The sequence below is a fragment of the Musca autumnalis genome, unplaced genomic scaffold (genome assembly GCF_047663935.1).
Source record: "Musca autumnalis isolate F117 unplaced genomic scaffold, ASM4766393v1 scaffold_1, whole genome shotgun sequence".
In the NCBI taxonomy this organism is placed as follows: Eukaryota; Metazoa; Arthropoda; class Insecta; order Diptera; family Muscidae; genus Musca; species Musca autumnalis.
In genome coordinates this window covers 135,918,956-135,943,612 of record NW_027411644.1, presented here as the reverse complement: position 1 = coordinate 135,943,612, position 24,657 = coordinate 135,918,956, and positions in this window count along the sequence as shown.

Here is a 24,657-nt window from a genome sequence, read left to right as displayed (position 1 = left end):
TGATTTAAAATCATGTCATATATATCTTTAAGATTCCCTGTATGGCGGTGCAAGCAATTATACGTTCGTCGTAAAAAGAAATCTCTTTCGATTTAGATCACTTCAGCCATCACCTCGTTGAGATTTGACAGAGTAGAATTAAATGCTCTCTTTAGGCTTCTTATTCATCGATTCTCGTATGAAAAATCTAACTTTACTTTTGCAGCCATGTTGTATAGTTTATGATGTATACATTGTTGATACGAGTATATGTAGTTGTGCTTAGTTGTTGACTTTTTTCCTCGATTTCGATCGTCGCAGAATCTTCGTTCTTCTTCGTTTTTCGTATATTTTCGATTCTTCGTTCTCTTCTCATCATCCGTTCTTCTTCTTCGTTTCTCTTCCTCCGTTATCTTCTTCGCATTTCGTCGTACACGTACCTGTACTGTAGAATTTGTTTAGACACATTTATTTGTAAATTAAATAACAACGAACAAATTGAGTATTGTGCTCTGCATTAGCAGAGCGCTGTTAACGATAACAGAGCTATTCAAAAACGGGTTTCTTTGTAAAAAATATCTTTTTTAGAGTATTTATGGAAAATCCTGCTAGGACAAAATGGGTACCGTTGGAAAGCTTATCGAGACAGCTACCCCCTGCGCTAATAAAATCTTTAAAAAAAATACTGCCCGATGTCGCGATATTGACTGTTTTTGCGATAAACCCTGAAATAAGGATAATTTTTTAACCACAGATCCTTTAAGGAAAATTCTGCCGGGACAACATGGGTACCATTGGAAAGCTAATCGAGATAGCAATCCCCTGCGCAAATAAAATCGCGATATTTACTGTTTTTGGGATAAACCCTGCAATAAGGATAATTATTTAGACAACAGATCCTTTTAGGAAAATTCTGCCGGGACAACATGGGTACCATTGGAAAGCTTATCGAGAGTGCTATCCCCTGCCATAATAAAATCTTAAAAAATATTGGCCGATGTCGTAATATTAAGTGTTTTTGGGATAAACCCTGTAATAAGGATAATTATTTTGATATTAAGGAAAATGCCGCCGGGACAACATTGGTACCATTGGAAAGTTTATCGAGACAACTATTCCCTGCGTTAGTAAAATCTTTAAAAATATTGCCCGATGTAGCGATATTTACTGTTTTTAGGATAAACCCAGCAATAAGGATATTTGGACCACATATCCTTTCTGCCGGGACAACATGGGTACAATTGGAAAGCTTATCGAGAGTGCTATCCCCTGCCATAATAAAATCTTTAAAAAATATTGCCCGATGTCGTGATATTAAGTGTTTTTGGGATAAACCCTGTAATAAGGATAATTATTTTGATATTAAGGAAAATTCTGCCGGGACAACATTGGTACCATTGGAAAGCTTATCGAGACAGCTATTCCCTGCGTTAGTAAAATCTTTAAAAAATATTGCCCGATGTCGCGATATTTACTGTTTTGGGGATAAACCCTACAATAAGGATAATAATTTAGACCACAGATCTTTTAAGGAAAATTCTGCCGGACAACATGGGTACCATTGGAAAGGTTTTCGAGAGTGCTATCCCCCTCTATAATAAAATTTTTCAAAAATATTGCCCGATGTCGCGATATTTACTGTTCATGCGATAAACCCTGAAATAAGGATAATTATTTTAACCACAGGTCCTTTAGGGAAAATTCTGCCGGGACAACATGAGTACCATTGGAAAGCTTATCGAGACAGCTATCCCCTGCGCTACTAAAATCTTGAAAAAATATTGCACGATGTCGCGATATTAAGTGTTTTTGGGATAAACCCTATAATAAGGATAATTATTTTGATATTAAGGATATTAAGGAAAATTCTGCCGGAACAAAATTGGTACCATTGGAAAGCTTATCGAGACAGCTATCCCCTGCGCTAGTTAAATCTTGAAAAATACTGCTCGATGTCGCGATATTAAGTATTTTTGGGATTAACCCTGTAATAAGGATAATTATTTTGATATTAAGGGTATTAAGGAAAATTCTGCCGGGACAACATGGGTACCATTAGAAAGCTTATCGAGACAGGTATTCAATGCGCTAGTAAAATCGCGATATTTACAGTTTTTGGGATAAACCCTGCAATAAGGATAATTATTTGGACCACAGATCCTTTTAGGAAAATTCTGCCGGGACAATATGGGGTACCATTAGAAAGCTTATCGAGAGTGCTATTCCCTGCGCTAATAGAATGTTTAACATGGGTACCATTAGAATGCTTATCGAGACAGGTATTCAATGCGCTAGTAAAATCTTGAGAAAATATTGCCCGATGTCGCGATATTTACAGTTTTTGGGATAAACCCTGCAATAAGGATAATTATTTGGACCACAGATCCTTTTAGGAAAATTCTGCCGGGACAATATGGGGTACCATTAGAAAGCTTATCGAGAGTGCTATTCCCTGCGATAATAGAATCTTTAAAAAACATTGCCCGATGTCGCGATATTTACAGTTTTTGGGATAAACCATGCAATAAGGATAATTATTTGGACCACAGATCCTTTTAGGAAAATTCTGCCGGGACAATATGGGGTACCATTGGAAAGCTTATCGAGAGTGCTATCCCCTGCGCTAATAAAATCTTTAAAAAACATTGCCCGATGTCGCGATATTTACAGTTTTTGGGATAAACCCTGCAATAAGGATAATTATATGGACCACAGATCCTTTTAGGAAGATTCTACCGGGATAACATGAGTAGCATTGGAAAGCTTATCGACACAGCTATCCTCTGCGCTACTAAAATCTTGAAAAAAAATCTTTAAAAAATATTGCCCGATGTCGCGATATTTACAGTTTTTGGGATAATCCCTGCAATAAGGATAATTATTTGGACCACAGATCCTTTTAGGAAAATTTTGCCGGGACAACATGGGTACCATTGGAAAGGTTATCGAGACAGCTATACCCTGCGCTAGTAAAATCTTGAAAAAATATTGCACGATGTCGCGATATTTACTGTTTTTGGGATAAACCCTGCAATAAGGATAATTATTTGGACCACAGATCCTTTTAGGAAAAATCTACCGGGACAACATGGGGTGCCATTGGAAAGCTTATCGAGAGTGCTATCCCCTGCTATAATAAAACCTTTAAAAAATATTGCCCGATGTCGCGATATTTACTGTTTTTGCGATAAACCCTGCAATAAGGATAATTATTTTAACCACAAATCTTTTACGGAAAAGTCTGCCGGTACCATTGGAAAGCTAATCGAGACAGCTATCCCCTGCGCTAATAAAATCTTTACAAAATATTGCCCGATGTCGCGATATTTACTGTTTTTGGGATAAACCCCGCAATAAGGATAATTATTTAGACCACAGATCCTTTTAGGAATAATTCTGCCGGGACAATTCTGTCGAGAGTGCTATCCTTCGTAATAATAAAATCTTTAAAAATATTGCCTGATGTCGTGATATTTACTCTTTTTGGTATAAACCCTGCAATAAGGATATTTAGACCACAGATCCTTTAAGGAAACATCTGCTGGGACAACATGGGTACCATTGGAAAGCTTATCGAGAGTGCTATCCTTCGCAATAATAAAATCTTTAAAAAATATTGCCAGATGTCGTGATATTTACTGTTTTTGGTATAAACCCTGCAATAAGGATATTTAGACCACAGATCCTTTAAGGAAAATTCTGCCGGGACAACATGGGTAACATTGGAAAGCTTGTCGAGACAGGGTACCCTTAGAAAGCTTATCGAGACAGCTATTCCCTGCGCTAGTAACATCTTGAAAATTATTGCACGATGTCGCGATATTTACTGTTTTTGGGATAAACCCTGCAATAAGGATAATTTTTTGGACCACAGATCCTTTTACGAAAATTCTGCCGGGACAACATGGGGTACCATTGGAAAGGTTATCGAGACAGCCTGAGCTAATACAATCTTTACAAAATATTGCCCGATGTCGCGATATTTACTGTTTTTGCGATAAACGCTGCAATAAGGATAATTATTTTAACAACATATCCTTTAAGGGAAATTCTACCGGGAAAACATGGGTACCATTGGAAAGGTTATCGAGACAGCTATCCCCTGCGCTAGTAAAATCTTGAAAAATACTGCGTGATGTCGCGATATTAAGTATTTTTGGGATTAACCCTGTAATAAGGATAATTATTTGGACCACAGATCCTTTTAGGAGAAATCTACCGGGACAACATGGGGTACCATTGGAAAGCTTATCGAGAGTGCTATCCCCTGCGCTAATAAAATCTTTACAAAATATTGCCCAATGTCGCGATATTTACTGTTTTTGGGATAAACCCTGCAATAAGGATAATTATTTGGACCACAGATCCTTTTAGGAAAATTCTAGTGGGACAACATGGGTACCATTGGAAAGGTTATCGAGACAGCTATCCCCTGCGCTAGTAAAATCTTGAAAAAATATTGCACGATGTCGCGATATTTACTGTTTTTGGGATAAACCCTGCAATAAGGATAATTATTTGGACCACAGATCCTTTTAGGAGAAATCTACCGGGACAACATGGGGTACCATTGGAAAGCTTATCGAGAGTGCTATCCACTACTATAATAAAACCTTAAAAACATTATTGAAGTTATTGAATTTTTATGTTACCCCTTCCAACACACAACACAAGAAATGCAACAACAAGATGATCGCACACACAAAATGTGCACACAAACATGTAAATACCCCCTAGCATAAGTTCTCAACATTAGCAAGTAAGATGTAAATATTGTAATACATGATCACTTGAAATAAAGCTGTCAAAGAGTAAAGTACTGTGCGTGTTTCCATTAAATTCGGCAACCACCAGAAAATATCAAAATATACAACAGGTTATGGGCCCAGATAAACTCTGCAGTAAAAAGTGAATAATTGCCCAAGTAAACAATAATAGAAAGTGCCCAAAGACATTTGTGAAAATATTGTGTTTTAAGAAAAACATTATATTAACATAACAAAAATTATATTAACATAATTGAAAAGTTGTCGGAGGACAACTATGAATCTTGGCACCTCCAAATGAAGTCTGTCCTGATTCACTAAGATCTGTGGGAGGTGATCAATGATGATGTGGCTGCCGATAAAAAGACACCAGAACTCAAGAAGAAGGACGAAAAGGCAATGGCGAAGATAATACTAAGCATATCCCCAGTGCAGTTGTCATACATAAAGAGCAGTTGGACAGCGAAAGAGGCATGGAATTGTTTGAGCGACATTCATCGACCAAAAGGGCCAATTCGTAAGGTTTCACTTTTCAAACAACTGCTGAATATGCGCATGGAGGAAACCGACGGCATACAGGAATACCTGTGCCAGTTCACGTCTGTCGTGGACAAGTTGGCAGAGGCAGATATCGAGCTAGGTGAGGACTTACTGGTCATCATGATCCTCGCCAGCCTGCCGAAGTCGTTTGAGAATTTTGTGGTCGCTCTTGAGTCACGGGATAATTTGCCAAAGTTAAGCGCATTAAAAGCAAAATTATCCGAAGAAAGTGAAAGGAGAAAATCTTCATTGGGCAAAATAGACGACAATTCCACAACGGTGTTTATGACGCAAAATAAGAGGCATCCCAACAACAAGAACACAAAAGACTACAATGCAAGTCAACAGAGACCCAACAACAACAACACAGGTAGCAGGCAAAGGGGATCGCGCACAAACAACAACAACGTAAAGTGCTACAGTTGCGGCGGCAGAGGCCATTACGCTGCAAATTGTAAAAAGGCAGCGAAAAAGGGTGAGCACGCATTTACGATTTTAGCGACGATCGACAACAACAACCTCAATAAGAACACATGGTGCTTAGATAGCGGTTCTTCATCTCATTTGTGTTGTAACCGTAACTTGTTTACAACTTTTGAGGAGCACCATGAAGAAATCTCCCTTGCTGGCGAACACACAATTCAAGCAAGGGGAAGGGGGACTGTTCTTATCAATGAGGGTAACGTTATTCTCAACGACGTGTTGTTTGTGCCTAGCCTGCAGTGCAACTTCATATCCATAGGCAGAGCAGCGGTAAAGAACTCAGTGAAGTTTGGCAAGCGAAGTGCGCAAATCATCAACAAAAACAAAATTGTGCTGACAGCGAGGAGAGTTGGAAATCTGTTTTTATTCAACGACCCCCATCAAAAACTATTTTTGGCTGAAGCAACAACAACAAATGCAATGCAGTGGCATTACCGTTACGGTCATCTAAATGTGGACAGCCTGCGACAATTAGCAGAAGAGCAAATGGTTGAAGGTATGAATGTGAAATTTCCAAAAACATTGAATTGTACTGTGTGTATGAAAAGTAAATGTACTGTTAGGTCATTTTCAAATGCAGAGAATAGAGCAAGCGAATTGTTAGAAATTTTTCATACAGACATTTGCGGAGGGAGCTCGTTACATACTGACATTCATTGATGATAAATCCCGTTATGTGTTTGTTTATTTTTTAAAAGCAAAGAGTGAGGCATTTGATAAGTTTAGGGAGTTTATGACTTTGGCAGAAAAACAAACGGGACACAAATTGAAAGTTCTTCGTTCAGATAACGGTACAGAATTTGTGAATTCAAAATTTAAGAATTTAATGAGGGAGCATGCATCATTCATCAATTAACAGTGCCTTACACACCACAGCAAAATGGGGTTGCTGAGCGCATGAACAGAACGTTAGTCGAGATGGCACGCGCTATGTTGTTAGCTTCTAATGTTGAAGAATGCTTATGGGCAGAAGCAGTAAATACGGCTGTTTATTTACGCAACAGGTCACCAACAAGAGCAGTAAATGGGAAAACTCCTTTTGAAATGTCGTATCAGCGTAGACCAAAGGTAAATTATTTCAAAGTGTTTGGTTCCTTGGCAATAGCGTTAGATAAAACTCATCATCACAAGTTTAGACCAAAGGGGAAAGAATATGTATTGGTAGGCTACTCTGAAACATCTAAAGGGTATCGTTTGTATGACAAAGCTACGAGAAGTGTGATTACAAGTCGAGATGTTTATTTTATCGAGAATATAGACCAGAAAGAAACAGTTAGTTTTGACATAGAACCATTGAAAGAAAATTTAGATGTTCAGGAAATTGAAATGAAGCCACCAAGTGATGAGACTTTAAGTGAGTTTGAGTCTGCAGAGGAAGAAGGGACAGAAGAAGCACAAGAGTATGTACCTGATGAGTAGACATCGGATTTTAGCATGTTTTTTATTTCTTATCCGATTGGACTCAAATTTTGGATCTAGGCGTTTTGAGGGTCAATTTTTCGATATTTGAGGTCATATCAAAAATATGCAAAAAATATGCAAAAAATATGCAAAATATATGCAAAAAATATGCAAAATATATGCAAAAAATATGCAAAATATGCAAAAAATATGCTAAATATGCAAGTGTGTTTTGACAAAAATCGTCAATTAAATTTGGAAAATCATCAAAAAAGCATTCTAAATTAAGTTTTTTGACGTTTAAAATAGGTTTTTGCAGATTATTATGTTATTGAGACTCTCCAGATATTCCGCCACAGCAATAAATCTAGACTAACAAGACTTAATTCAGTTTTCACAAGGTGAGAAAATGTCAAATAACCCAGCATTCCTATTACAACATAATTTGCTTCCTATACAAATGTAGATAGATAATGGAAAAATTTAAAAAACTCAATCAGAAATGTCAAAATCAACATGTCCAAATATGATGATAGTTTCTAACCGGCCAAAATTGTCTAGCAGAAAAACAAAGGAGCTAGAGTTAGTCATCGCTATTTTTGTTTAGATAAAAGCGCATTTTTTCTAGTTTTTGGAAAAAGGGTTCGTTTTTAGCTCAAAATGGAAAAAAGTTTAAAGTACCATTTACGATTCCAGGTTCTGGAATATAACTATAATTAGAAGTATACGTTTTGAATATCCACATATTAGATTTGAATATATATTATATTGTTTAGTCCTATATTTGTGGTCAAAAAAATTCTTTGGAAAAATGCTCTAACTGCCGCTTTAATATTGATGACATGGTTTTAGTTTAATGCACTAAAAATACATAATTTTATATGTATATTGTAAGCATACAACCGCTTATGCAGAATTGGGAAATGTTCACTCCTCGGCGAAAAGTAATGCATTATTTTTAGATTCACTTTTGGCAGTTTTGTTGAGATGTGTATTATTTTATTGTTGTAAAATAATTTCAGCTTAATCTCGGGTTTTGTTGTTATCAAATTTTTAAAAACAACAAGTTTTATTTAAAATGGGAAGTAGTTAAAATTGATGTGAAGAACACCAAATGATTAGAGCAAAATGACATCACTCAGAAAAACCACACAATAGCGTGGTAGTGGTAAAATAAGTCAAACCCTTGGAATTATCTTTAACATGGCAAAACCACTCAAATATTTCTGCTAGAAAAGCATTTGGAATGCTAAAAAATATAGTTCTTTCATTCCTGCTACAGGAAAACAATTTTGATAACACAGTCGAAAAGAAATTATACAATTAAATAACTTATACCTGACCGTGTACTAGATAATTTGAACTAATTATTACAAATGTTTCGAATTTGGAGGAGTTGCTGTAAAATATTTTCAGCAACATTTAGAAAAAATTGTCGAGTACAAGGTATAACACCTTTCATAACACATTAGTCTTGTTGTCTAGGATATAAATAAATATATTAAGAAAAATATTCGCCGCAATATTGTCATTAAAGTTGCCAAAGGCACTATACATTGAGTCTTGAAAGGAAAGGAACAAATACGGGCAATGCCAATAAAAATTTCCGGATTGTCATATAGAAAAATCTCACTATTTTTAACACTTAGAGCACGTAGAGTATTATATAACTACCACGAGTTATTTAATCATAGAAAATAATTTATTTTCTTTACTATTCGTTAATCCGGACATTTTGATAATTCGGACACCGCCGAAACCTGTGGTGTAGGGATTATCGAGATTATACTGTATGTATGGGTGCAATATGGGTGCCACCGTGGTGCAATGGTATGCACGCCCGCCTTGCACGCAGAAGGTCGGGGGTTCGATTCCCCGGCCAAGCAACATCAAACATTTTTCAACGGTGGCAAAATACCCCTCAGTAATGTTGGCGACATTTCCTGAGTATTTCAGCCTTGAAAAACTTCTCCACAAGTGGTGTCTTAAGACACGCCGTTCGGACTCGGCGATAAACAGTAGGTCCCATATCATTGAGCTAAATATGAATCGGGGTGCACTCATTGATATGAGAGAAGTCTCCCTTGTCCCGTATGGGATGTTGTGGAACAATGTTTTTTTTTGTTATGGGTGCAATATCCAAATCTGAGTCGATTCTTACCAAAATAAACAGGGATCGCCCAAGGGCCAAAAAATCTCCAATTTTTATGCCAATTTGGTCTATAAATGTGACCTGTACTTTGTTTTCAAAAAGACCTGGCCAGATGGATAAGTGCGAATCTATGCAGATCATCAAAAGGAACTGTGGGTCTATTTCGTTTCCTTTTGCCTGTTGCAAACTCATTCACTAAGACATTATGCCCTTAGGGTATTAAAATATAGTTATCAGTGCAATCATGAATAAAAATTCCGTGCATAATTTGTTTCCTTTCCCAAATTTCACAATTTTTTCCATATTTATGCCCAAAAAGGGAATATTTTTGTCGATTCGACTAGAATATGCCATCATGAAGCGAATCTAGTAGCTTTCAACTTTTAACAAATATTTCACTTTCTAAAATTATTTTCCGTGCGGAAAATTCGGAGGGAAATATTCATGATTGCCCTGTATATGTTTTTATATGTTATATGTTTTTAGTAAAATATGAAAGATTTTATGTAATATTCAATATTGTCTTAGTCTTAATTTCTAGCTCATTTGATATTCTGTGAGACAATTTGGCCGAGCAGAAACTATCAACATATTTGGATACGTTCATTTTGACATTTCTGATTGAGTTTTTGAACAAATTTGTATTAGAAAGCAACTTATGTTGTAATAAGAAGGCTGGGTTATAGGAAATTTTCTAAGTCTTTTATTCCAGATTTATTGCTGTGGCGGAAAAATAATTAATAACATAATAATCTGCTAAGAAATCGACGTTTAACGAAAATAAACTTAATTTAGAACACTTTTTGATGACTTTCCAAATTTAATTTGAAGATTTTCGTCAAAAAAATTAATTGCATATTTTGCATATTTTTTGCATATTTTGCATATTTTTTGCATATTTTGCATATTTTTTGCATATTTTGTGCATATGCAAAATATGCAAATATGCAAAAAAATAAAAAATATGAGCCTGTCATTGCATTCATTTTTCTTCAAAACGAATTTTGGTCCAATCAGAATTTTCGTATCTTTATTAATAAAAAATATGCAAATATGCAAAATCCGATGTCTACTGATGAGGCATCAGTTGCCAAAAGGGGTCCAGGGAGACCAAAGGTAGTGCGCACAGGACGTCCAGGTAGACCAAAGAAAGAGTACAACACTTTGAATTTGATACAAGCCTCAGAAATAAAAGTACCTGATACAGTACAAGAAGCATTAGCTAGTGAATATTCTCAGTGTTGTTGGGATGCTATGCAGGAGGAGTATCAGGCCTTGATTGATAATGGGACATGGGAAGTAACAGATTTACCTGTAGGTCAGAAAACTGTTGGGTGTAAATGGGTATTTGCACTTAAAAGAAACAAAGACGGACAAATTGAAAGGTTTAAAGCTAGGCTAGTGGCAAAGGGTTATGCTCAGGTGTATGGTGTTAATTACACAGAAACGTTTTCTCCTGTAGTTCGTTATGAAACTATTAGCATGTTGATTGCCTTAGCAGCACAGTATGAGTTGCATTTACATCAGATGGATGTATCAACTGCATACCTAAATAGTGATTTGTCCGATGATGTATTTATGTCCCAGCCTCCATGTTTTGTAGACAAAGAAAGTCCTCAAATTAAAGAAAGCATTATATGGACTAAAAGAGTCAGGTCGTCGCTGGAATAAGACATTAGATAGTATCTTATTAGAAATTGGATTTGAGGCATGCAAAAGTGAACCATGTCTGTATGTCAGACGAAATGGGAAGAATATCAGTTTGATAGCTGTGTATGTAGACGATTTGCTCATTGCTACATCAGATTTAAATGATATGATCAGCATAAAGAAGAACATTGCACAAAGAGTAAAAGTAGTGGACAAAGGACAAGCTAAGAAATTCCTCAGCATAGAAATTTAGAGAGTAGGTCTCACAGGAGAAATAAGTATCCATCAGAAAAGTTACATTGAAGAACTTTTAGAAGAATACGGGATGATGCAGTGCAGATCTGTCTCTACCCCCTTGGAAGTGAATTACCAAGTAGGATGTGAGAACAAAGACTGTAAGAGGCTTAATTCAACAGTATACCAATCATTGGTAGGATCATTAATGCATTCGGCTATATGCACTAGGCCAGATATTTTACACTCTGTGTGTAAATTATCACAGAAGAACTCTGATCTGATTTAACAGCAGCAAAACGAATCCTTAAGTATTTAAATAAGACTAGGGATCTTAAGATCAAATTCAGTAAATCTGAAGAACCATTGAAATGTTTTGTTGATGCTGATTGGGGAGGAGATTCTACTAACAGACGGTCGTATACAGGGTATACATTTATGTTAGCCGGGGGAACATTTTCTTGGGAATCTAAGAAACAGGACACAATAGCATTGAGTAGTACAGAGGCTGAATATATGGCTCTTTCTTCTGCATGTAAGGAAGCTGTGTATTTAAGAAGATTGCTTCATGAAATTGGGTTGTATTGTCCAGAGAAAATAGAAATTAATGGTGACAATTTAGGTGCAATACAGTTAATAAAGAATCCGGTTTATCATAACAGGACTAAACATATTGATATTCGCTATCATCATATAAGAGACGTGTTTGAAAATGGCTTAATTGAATTGAAATATTGTCCAAGTAATAAAAATGTAGCAGATGTCCTTACGAAAAATTTAAGCAAAGTTAATCATGTGAAATGTGTAAATTATTTAGGCTTACAATAGATTAAGAACAAAATGAATTCAAAATGTTTTGTAATGTATTTACTATGTGTTAGTATGTAAGCTAAATAAAGAATTTTTAAGTTTTATTTTATGTGTATGTGTGTTGAGGAGGAGTATTGAAGTTATTGAATTTGTATGTTACCCCTTCCAACACACAACACAAGAAATGCAACAACAAGATGATCGTACACACAAAATGTGCACACAAACATGTAAATACCCCCTAGCATAAGTTCTCAACATTAGCAAGCATGGTAGAATGACAAAAGGTAATCTCATCTAAGAAATGAATGTTCATGCAACTCTGTATGTCTGTACATGACCGTGTCAAATACAAAACAACAACAAAATGACTTCACATTTCTTAATAAAAATAAAAACAAAATACATTTGTTTGTGATTTTTTCTTTGTTTTGAAAATTTCAGTAAATCCTCTGGCTGGTAAGGCGCCCTTATAAAATCCACGTTGACACCACAGAGTTTCAACTGTCCCGCCGTTATAGATGCTATGGTACAACGGAATCTGCAGGCAACAACACCAAAAGTATTAACCAAAAATTAGTCCCTTTGCTAAAGTCATTGATTTTTCCTCAGGAACTGTTAAAAAGTCATGCAGATGGTAATGTACACCAGTAAAAATATTATTCAAGTATTGTAGCAGAAACAACAACGGAATTCTTAGAATTTTTGAACTCTATTTCCGACAAGATCAGAAAGAGAAAGACGATTTTCAAATCGCTGGTCGCTGGGGTGCTGACAAAGAAACCTTGTTGACCTCTTATAAAGAAAAATAGTAGGTTTGTGCTAAGCTATGTGGTGTCAGCGTGGAATGCAAATGTTAGCGCTACGCAGTGGAAGAATACTCAAAAATGCCAGAATGAAGCCCTGACTGCAGCAGGGCACCTCATCATGACAACGTACATCAACACAAAAAGATGTCGATGGATTAACTGATTTTGTGTTACCGTCTTAAGTGGCCCTGCCACTATCTATTGGAAAGGCTGCCCCCATCCATCGCAGCAGAAGAATGCCAAGACAAACACGAGCGGTTTTAGGCCTTGGGATTGATAGTACGATATCAACACATGCCCTGCATGTGGATTGCTACCGCACGACACTTTATGGACGCAGCCAGTCCAGGTTGAAGAATTAAGTCTACACACAGGGAACAGGTCTTGTTAATTTTTAGTTACTTCTTTATTAATAAAACGGTCTTAAACATGACAAATGATGTTTCACTTCTTTTATCTATAGTAGATACGGTTTAGTCACACGCTATTGAAACACAGCTTAATCGCTTTGTATGAAGGGTTCCTTGACGTCATCCAAAGCTTGGGTTTCTACTTCGAAATTTTCTTTGGCGACAACGGAACAGCTGCAAAGAGCTGCATTCCTTACCATTTTGTTTTGTGGAAAACGAAATGTATTAAGAGGACTTCTTGTTCGTGGTGGACGACATTTTCTGGTGGTTTGGTTCGTCAAATAACTCAACCACAATACAGATTGATATTTGTCCGAATCGTTGCAGGCTGATTGGGATAATTGGTCATTGTCATCGGCAATGAGGGATTTCTTCAGATGTATATAGCTCTACCAACAGCGCGATCCGTGTAGGGTACATCCCTATTAGCCTTTTAAATATACGACCGGGAAAATCTAATTTTTTTTCGTTTAGAAAATCAAATCCAAATTAAAAAACTGACACTTGCACACACATACACATTTAGGTATATATGTAAACACACATATAAACATTCTTTGTCAAATTCAGAGTGACAATGAATGTACCTCAAATTCAAAATGTGAAAAAAATTTAAATCAGTTGTTAGCATGAAACTACCTTTATTCTTATACCATGATTAGCAAGTAAGATGTAAATATTGTAATACATGATCACTTGAAATAAAGCTGTCAAAGAGTAAAGTACTGTGCGTGTTTCATTTAAATTCGGCAACCACCAGAAAATATCAAAATATACAACAAACATATTGCCCGATGTCGCGATATTTACTGTTTTTGCGATAAACCCTGCAATAAGGATAATTCTTTTAACCACAGATCCTTTACAGACATGTCTGCCGGTACCATTGGAAAGCTAATCGAGACAGCTATCCCCTGCGCTAATAAAATCTTTACAAAATATTGCCCGATGTCGCGATATTTACTGTTTTTGGATAAACCCTGCAATAAGGATATTTAGACCACAGATCCTTTAAGGAAAATTCTGCCGGGACAACATGGGTACCATTGGAAAGCTTATCGACAGTGCTATCCCCTGCAATAATAAAATCTTTAAAAAATATTGCCCGATGTCCCGATATTTACTGTTTTTTGATAAACCCTGCAATAAGGATATTTAGACCACAGATCCTTTAAGGAAAATTCTGCCGGGACAACATGGGTACCATAGGAAAGCTAATCGACAGTGCTATCCCCCGCAATAATAAAATCTTTAAAAAATATTGCCCGATGTCGTGATATTTACTGTTTTTGGATAAACCCTGCAATAAGGATATTTAGACCACAGATCCTTTAAGGAATATTCTGCCGGGAAAACATGGGTACCATTGGAAAGCTTATCGAGAGTGCTATACTCATGAGTTGGCATCACTCTTGCTTTCGGACGTGCTTTCAAATCGCTCCTAACAAAGATAAAAAAAATCGCCGTTTGCGTTATAAAACGTACTAAAAACGGAAACATAAACGTATTGCAAAGTTACCACATCAAAATCATTCGAATATTCAAAATTCTTTGTGTACTTTTTGTGATTTTTGCATAACCAAAGTAAGACAAAACTCTTTGTTTACCTTGTGTTTTTCATTTTGTGCTTTGTTTTCGCACGCTAAACTGAGAGAAAGCTTCAATCCGTCGATACTTGCCTCTGAACAAAACGTCAACCTGCATTTCTTTTTGGTGCATTCACAAAAAAATAAATAAGCTTTCTTGATACATCACCCTGTGTTTCCTGAACTTGCAAGATCTGTGGTTTGTGAACTGGCTAACGTGATTTTATCACCCTGTCTGCATTGCCCTGTGTTGCTGTTAATCGTTATTGACACTTGCTACACTGTTTCCTTTGCAACTGAAGTTGAAGTTATAATATATATTTTCAAAATGAGCTGCCCAATAAACAATTGTGCATTCAAGTTATCTGATGAAGAACAAATGGTATCTTGCTGGCTTTGCCTGGATTCGTATCATATTAAATGCATTGATTTAAACGCTCGTACGATGGACAACTTAAATGAGAACAAAGGTTTACGTTGGTGCTGTAAAAAATGTCGTATCTACGATGCTCAATTCTTTAAATTTTTCAAATCCACGTTTACGGAATTTAATGAAATACGCAATGATCTCCAGACTTTAACGGAAAGGTTTATGAAATATAAGGAAATATTCGATAATACGTCTTCATTCGACCAATTTCTACAGTCTCCGAATGATTCTCTCCGTAAAAGAAGCCATGGAACAACACTACAAACATACTTAATAATGAATCGAATAATATTGCTATTCCTACGATTTCTATTCAAAATTCTCCATCAAAGTCATCATCAACACCTCAAACAATTGAAAAGAATAAACTAACTGCAGAAGAAACTCCATCAGGTTCATCAGAATACCATTCACCTTTACCATCACCAACATCACCGAACGTTTCACGTGCTACTAATCGCCCTACTCCGATCTTGTGGGTAGTACCTCCAAAGAAAACAGTTTTTTTAGCTCGTATTGCTGCAGAAACTTCCGAAGCAGATGTTTTGTATTACATTAAACACAATGTTAATAGTAATTTTGATATCAGAGTAGTTAAATATAATTACCCTCCAAGGCGTAGTAAGGCCTCCTTTAGAATTATTGTCCCGGTTGAAATATTTGATACTGTAGTAAATCCATCTTTTTGGCCTCAACATGCTATAGTACGTGAATTTATTTACAAAGAAACTCCAAGATCTGATATTGCTTATTTGCCAACTTCTAATTCTAATTCAACTTATTCTCAGTCAAAAAACTAATTGTTACTCCCTCTGTTGATGAACTTAAAATTGTATATCAAAATGTAAGAGGTTTAAACTCTAAATTATCATCACTATTTACTGACAGTTTTGTCTTCGTTAATGATATTGTAGCATTTACAGAAACGTGGCTTAATAACAATATATATGATGCTGAAATATTTTGTCCAAGAGTAGAGGCGGTGGGGTTCTTATAGCTGTATCGTCCAATTATCCTTCCGAAGAAATTTCATCACCCTTAAATGATGATATTGAAATAATTGCCGTAAAAGTTCATCTTAAGCACATAACTATATATATCACTTGTTCTTACATACCCCCTGGATCAAGTATTGATGTACACAAAAAACATAACTCGCGTATTCTTCAGTCTTTTGAAACAGCAAAAGCAAATGATATTTTGATAGCCCTTGTGGATTTTAACTTGCCTCATATTAAATGGATAGAAAATTCTGAATCCAGTGACCTTGTACCTACAACTATAAATGATAATACAAACAAATTTATTGGTCCTCTATTTACCTTCGGATTATCACAAATTAATGGAATTCACAACTCTCTTGGTAAATTGCTTGACCTAATATTTGTTAATCAGCCTTCTGATATTCTACCAGTACATTGCGATCCTTTAGTGCGCCCGGAAGACAAGTATCATCCAACTATATTAATACCACTCCTTTTATCTTCTCGGTTCAATAATGTCATAAATGAACTAACCAAAACAGCATATTGTTTCAAACGCACAAATTATACCAAATTAACAGCCTTTCTGACTTCTACAGATTGGTCTATACTTCAATCTTTTGACTCGCTTGATGAGATGTTACATAGCTTCTATTCTACTCTTGAAAATGGCATATCTAAAGCTGTCCCAAAAATGAAAATCGCTAAAAGTTCAGGTCCACCATGGAATTCCACATCGTTATCTAGGCTAAAGAACAAGAAAAATAAGCTTTACAAGAAATATAAAAAAAGTGGTTCCCCTTCCGATTTTGCAATTTACGCAATCATCAGATCCAAATATACCCTTCTTAACAATCGACAATATAGAAATTATATATCGAAAACCAAGGATGAATTGATTTCTAACCCTAAAGCCTTTTACGGATTTATTAAATCAAAGCGCCAGTCGCGCACATTCCCAAAAATCCTAAAATTTAAAACCATTGTTGCAGAGGATGACATCACCATTTCAAATACGTTTGCATCATTTTTTAAAACTACCTACAACAAGTTCAGGTCCCGATGGAATACCTGCTTGCATTATGAAAAACTGTGCCGAAAATCTTACACTTCCTCTTTGTGAAATGTTCAATAAATCGATTCACACAGGTTATTTTCCCTTATTGTGGAAAAAATCATTTATTGCTCCTTTATTTAAATCAGGTAGTAGAACTGAAGTTTCTAATTACAGAGGCATTGCTAAATTGAACACAATCCCAAAATTGTTTGAGAAGATGGTTACTAAACTACTGTCTTTTCAAGTTTCTTCTATTCTGTCAAATCGTCAACATGGTTTCCGGAAAAGTCGGTCTACCATAACAAATTTGCTTGAACTTACTTCAATTGTAAATGAAGCCTTCAGAAATAGTTGCCAAACATATTGTATTTACACTGATTTTAGTAAGGCTTTTGACAAAGTAAATCATGAAATACTGTTAATCAAATTAAAATCTATTGGGTTTTCAAATTCATTATTGAAATGGATTAAATCTTATCTATGTGATAGAGAGCAAATGGTTAAATTTGGTGCTGCAAACTCCAATAAAATAAATGTCACATCTGGGGTTCCACAAGGGAGCCATCTTGGATCGGTATTATTTACATTGTTTATAAATGACCTGCCAAATGTTATACAAAACTCTAATGTTCTTATGTTTGCCGACGATGTCAAAATATTCAGTTCTTTTAGTGATGCATCGAGTCAATATCTTCTTCAATCTGATTTAGACCGTTTTTGCCGTTGGTGCAATACAAATTTGTTAGAGCTAAATGTCCTTAAATGCAAACACATGTCATTCTATAGACTAAAGAAAATTTACACTCGTTATTATTTAAATGAGCAGAATGTTGAACATGTTGACTCTATTAATGATTTGGGAATCCTTTTAGATAATCGTCTCAATTTCAAACAACACATATCTATAATTACAAATAAAGCTTATAAAAACCTGGGATTTATCAAGAGATGGAGTAAAGAATTTACAGACCCGTTGGTAACAAAACAACTGTATATATCATTTGTTCGCTCCAAGTTAGAGTATGGTTCTATTATATGGGATCCAGTCTATTCTATCCAAACAAAAGCTATCGAATCAGTTCAAAAACAGTTCCTTTTATTTTGTCTTAGGGACCATGGCTGGAACATTCAAACCTTACCGTCGTAGAAATACAGGTTAAATTTAATAAAATTACCTACACTAAAAAGTCGTCGAACAATGTTAAATGTTACATTTATTTTAAACGTTATTCAAGGAAAACTATTTTCTGATTATATTCTCCAAAACCTTTATTTTAACGTTCCATTCAGGCCAACACGCAACTATCAACTATTACAAGTACCTTATTATAGGTCAAATTATGCAAATAATGACCCACTACGCCGTCTACTCTTGGAATTTAACAAATTTAGTAACATGATTGATGTCTCTGAAAGTCGAGAATCGGTAAAGAGAAAAATTATACTTTCCCTAAACAGTTAATCTATTTATATAAAAACACTGTACATATGCATTATAATATATTTTAGTCTGTAAGGATTATATGAATCTTTAGACTTAAGAAATAATAATAAAAAAAAAAAAAAATAATAAAATCTTAAAAAAATATTGCCCGATGTCCCGACATTTACTGTTTTTGGGATAAACCCTGCAATAAGGATTATTATTTGGACCACAGATCCTTTTAGGAAAATTCTGCCGGGACAACATGGGGTACTATTCTAAAGCTTATCGATAGTGCTATCCCCTGCCATAATAAAATTTTTAAAAAATATTGCCCGATGTCGCGATATTTACTGTTTTTGGTATAAACCCTGCAATAAGGATAATTATTTTTACCACAGATCCTTTTAGGAAAATTCTGCCGGGACAACATGAGTACCATTGGAAAGCTAGTCGAGACAGGGTACCATTAGAAAGCTTATCGAGACAGCTATCCCCTGCGCTAGTAAAATCTTGAAAAAATATTGCACGATGTCGCGATATTTACTGTTTTTGGGATAAACCTTGTAATAAGGATAATTATTTGGACCACAGATCCTTTTAGAAAATTCTGCCGGGACAACATTGGGTACCATTGGAACGCTTATCGAGACAGCTATCCCCTGCGCTAATAAAATCTTTACAAAATATAGCACGACCGCTCGTAATTGCAACAAGTAATGCGCACACAACACTAGTGATAACAGCTACCGCTGCATGTGGGTCTTAAACACTATCTTCTATTTGATGTGTTCACGAAATATGGAAACATAATTTACCTCTTATAATAAGAACTCATAATGGTAATGAAATATTCATTGACTTAGGCTGCTGGGAACTCGAGTGGAAGATTTATTTTTATACCCTCCACCATAGGATGGGGGTATATTAAGTTTGTCACTACGTTTGTAACTACTCGAAATAATAATTGTAGACCCCACAAACTATATATATTCTTGATCAGCGTGCAATTCTACATCGATATAGCCATGTCCGTCTGTGGAAATCACTCTAGCGTCCGAACGGATTGACGTAGGTGGATGAAATTTTGGGAAAATCTATTATTTGTACGTAGGACTTTTGGTATTGAAAGTGGGCTATGTAGGTCCACGCTTTCGTATAGCCCCCATACAAAATGACGCGTCGCCGTTTTAAGGAATTTTTAAGATATTTGTCCCATTTTACCACCGAATTGGTTGTAATTTGGTATTTTGTTCTTGGTTTATATAGGTCCACGTTTTGGTATAGCCCCCATATAACGCCCCATAAAAAGTACGCGTCATTTTAATATATTTTGAATTTATTTGTCTCATTTGACAACAGAATCAGTTGCAACTTTGTATTTTGTGTTTCCAGAGGCTAAGAAACATTTCTACCATAAAATGTTTATATAGGTCCACGTTTTGATATAGCCCCCATGGGACGATATCTCCCGATTTTCGGTATTTTGAAGGTTTTGGCCTCATTATCACACCGAGATGGCTGAAATTTGGTATTTAGTCTTCGTTGGGGATATAAAACTCCCCCCCCCCAGGAATTTGTAGATATAGGTCCGCGCCATCATATAGCCCCCATAGAACGGTAACTTCCGATTTTCGGTATTTTGAAGGTTGTGGCCACATTAATCCACCGAAATGGCTGAAATTTTCCCACTTGTTAATTATCAAATTTTCCAGCGCCACGACATAAGCCGAAAGTAGGTACAAAAGTTATTTTTATATTCTCGCGTCCGGCTTAAAAAAGTTTGGAGTTTAATTATTAGGATTGAAATATATATATCTAAGATAACTACAAAACCGTGTAACAATTAGGAGAAATTTATGTTTAAGAATTAAACATTCTGGGGCGGGCCTTACATATGTAGGAATTTTTAAAAATATCAGAACAGAATAAGTTTTAGATTAAAATGAGTTCGGGAATGTAGTATAAATGTGACCAAAAATCTACATCTGCATTTACGTGATGGCACCCGTCAATCGCTGCAACCATACCTCCAAGAAATTTCTGTTTCCCCCACCTTTATCGGACAACCTTATTCTGCAAGCATTTGAATTTGTCGGCCCTTTGTTCTTGCAATATTTAAGGCCGTCATTCCTCTCTATCTTGTTGTTCAGCGCGCGTTGTCGTCTCAATTTCTCACCAGCATCCGCTCTGCTCACTTCGCTTCTCGCCATCATCTCGTTGAAAATTTCTTGTTTAAAATTTTCTTGTTTCTTCTTTAGGGTAGTTGTTGTTACCGCTGTTGATGATGCATACTTTTCTTTATTTCCATTTGTATTATTTCCATATATATTTATTTCCATTTAAATTATTGTTAAAAATCTCATCGGAAATTCCTCGAATATGGCAAAGTTGTCAATATTACTGCCTTTTGATGTTGTCACTATTCAACGACATTTCTTCAAGTGCTATGCGGGTAATCTTCAAGAATGCATCTTCGGTTTTATTATCGTTGAAGGCGTCAGGCATTACATCAGCCGCTATGGATGCTTGCTGTTTTCCATTATTCCACTTCTTCTTCTTCTTTAATATAGTGTACTTTTATGGAATCATCTTCCTTAGGAGATAGGGTGGAAAAATTTTGGTCACTTGTTGCTGCTGCCGTTGATTCATGTCCTGACTCGTTGCTCAGTTCGCTCTTTTGCCTCCAGTCCTCAACCGAATATGATTTGCTCACTTCGAATCTCTGCGTCATTTCGCTTTCCGCAGTCGATTCGTTGGTATTGTTTGTTTCATGTTTTTTTCTTTGGCGTAGTAGGAATGGCTATTGTTTCACCTGCTGGTGACCAGGAGTATCTTGGTTTCCTGTTGTTTGACTTCGAAATCGGCCTCGAATTCTTTTATGGCACCTAGCTTTCTCATTATTGCTCTTTGTATCCAGAGACAACTTTTTTGTGCTTGCTCCAACCGCTTTTCCATAAAACAGTTACATCCTCCGTGATTTAAAATCATGTCATATATATCTTTAAGATTCCCTGTATGGCGGTGCAAGCAATTATACGTTCGTCGTAAAAAGAAATCTCCTTCGATTTAGATCACTTCAGCCATCACCTCGTTGAGATTTGACAGAGTAGAATTAAATGCTCTCTTTAGGCTTCTTATTCATCGATTCTCGTATGAAAAATCTAACTTTACTTTTGCAGCCATGTTGTATAGTTTATGATGCATACATTGTTGATACGAGTATATGTAGTTGTGCTTAGTTGTTGACTTTTTTCCTCGATGTCGATCGTCGCAGAATCTTCGTTCTTCTTCGTTTTTCGTATATTTTCGATTCTTCGTTCTCTTCTCATCATCCGTTCTTCTTCTTCGTTTCTCTTCCTCCGTTATCTTCTTCGCATTTCGTCGTACACGTTCTTCTTCTCGCTTTCGTTTTAATCATAATGCGAACGCATTTCCCGCCGCCTTTGTAAATTCGTTTTGGGACTTGTTGTAGAGTAATGCCCTTCTTGCTTAAATATTTGATTCTCTTTGCTCTCCGTTCGTATTCCCTCGTAGATCGTGCTTTCTCCGTTCGCTCTTTCACTGCTTCGTCGTATGTTTGTTTGTTTTTATGCTTCGTCTTCTTCTTCTTCTTCTCAAATTAGAATTTTCAAAATATGTACTGAAAAAACAAACCCAACATACCTGTACTGTAGAATTTGTTTACACACATTTATTTGTAAATTAAATAACAACGAACAAATTGAGTATTGTGCTCTGCATTAGCAGAGCGCTGTTAACGATAACAGAACTATTCAAAAACGGGTTTCTTTGTAAAAAAATATCTTTTTTAGAGTATTTATGGAAAATCTTGCTAGGACAAATGGGTACCGTTGGAAAGCTTATCGAGACAGCTACCCCCTGCGCTAATAAAATCTTTAAAAAAATACTGCCCGATGTCGCGATATTGACTGTTTTTGCGATAAACCCTGAAATAAGGATAATTTTTTAACCACAGATCCTTTAAGGAAAATTCTGCCGGGACAACATGGGTACCATTAGAAAGCTAATGGAGATAGCTATTCCCTGCGCAAATAAAATCGCGATATTTACTGTTTTTGGGATAAACCCTGCAATAAGGATAATTATTTAGACAACAGATCCTTTTAGGAAAATTCTGCCGGGACAACATGGGTACTATTGGAAAGCTTATCGAGAGTGCTATCGCCTGCCATAATAAAATCTTTAAAAAATATTGCCCGATGTCGTGATATTAAGTGTTTTTGCGATAAACCCTGTAATAAGGATAATTATTTTGATATTAAGGAAAATTCTGCCGGGACAACATTGGTACCATTGGAAATCTTATCGAGACAGCTATTCCCTGCGTTAGTAAAATCTTTAAAAAATATTGCCCGATGTAGCGATATTTACTGTTTTTGGGATAAACCCAGCAATAAGGATATTTTGACCACATATCCTTTCTGCCGGGACAAGATGGGTACAATTGGAAAGCTTATCGAGAGTGCTATCGCCTGCCATAATAAAATCTTTAAAAAATATTGCCCGATGTCGTGATATTAAGTGTTTTTGGGATAAACCCTGTAATAAGGATAATTATTTTGATATTAAGGAAAATTCTGCCGGGACAACATTGGTACCATTGGAAAGCTTATCGAGACAGCTATTCCCTGCGTTAGTAAAATCTTTAAAAAATATTGCCCGATGTCTCGACATTTGCTGTTTTTGGGATAAACCCTGCAATAAGGATAATTATTTAGACCACAGATCCTTTTAGGAAAATTCTGTCGGGACAACATGGGTATCATTGGAAAGCTTATGGAGAGTGCTATCCCCTGCCGTAATAAAATCTTTAAAAAATATTGCCCGATGTCGTGATATTTACTGTTTTGGGATAAACCCTGCAATAAGGATATTTTGACCACATATCCTTTAAGGAAAATTCTGCCGGGAAAACATGGGTACCATTGGAAAGCTTATCGAGACAGCTATCCCCTGCGTTAGTAAAATCTTTAAAAAAATATTGCCCGATGTCGCGATATTTACTGTTTTGGGGATAAACCCTACAATAAGGATAATTATTTAGACCACAGATCTTTTAAGGAAAATTCTGCCGGACAACATGGGTACCATTGGAAAGGTTTTCGAGAGTGCTATCCCCCTCTATAATAATATCTTTCAAAAATATTGCCCGATGTCGCGATATTTACTGTTCATGCGATAAACCCTGAAATAAGGATAATTATTTTAACCACAGGTCCCTTAAGGAAAATTCTGCCGGGACAACATGAGTACCATTGGGAAGCTTATCGAGACAGCTATCCCCTGCGCTACTAAAATCTTGAAAAAATATTGCACGATGTCGCGATATTAAGTGTTTTTGGGATAAACCCTGCAACAAGGATAATTATTTTGATATTAAGGGTATTAAGGAAAATTGCACGATGTCGCGATATTTACTGTTTTTGGGATAAACCCTGCAATATGGATAATTATTTGGACCACAGATCCTTTTAGGAGAAATCTACCTGGACAACATGGGGTATCATTGGAAAGCTTATCGAGAGTGCTATCCCCTGCGCTAATAAAATCTTTACAAAATATTGCCCGATGTCGCGATATTTCCTGTTTTTGGGATAAACCCTGCAATAAGGATAATTATTTGGACCACAGATCCTTTTAGGAAAATTCTACTGGGACAACGTGGGTACCATTGGAAAGGTTATCGAGACAGCTATCCCCTGCGCTAGTAAAATCTTGAAAAAATATTGCACGATGTCGCGATATTTACTGTTTTTGGGATAAACCCTGCAATAAGGATAATTATTTAGACCACAGATCCTTTTAGGAGAAATCTACCGGGACAACATGGGGTACCATTGGAAAGCTTATCGAGAGTGCTATCCACTAGTTTAATAAAACCTTAAAAACATATTGCCCGATGTCGCGATATTTACTGCTT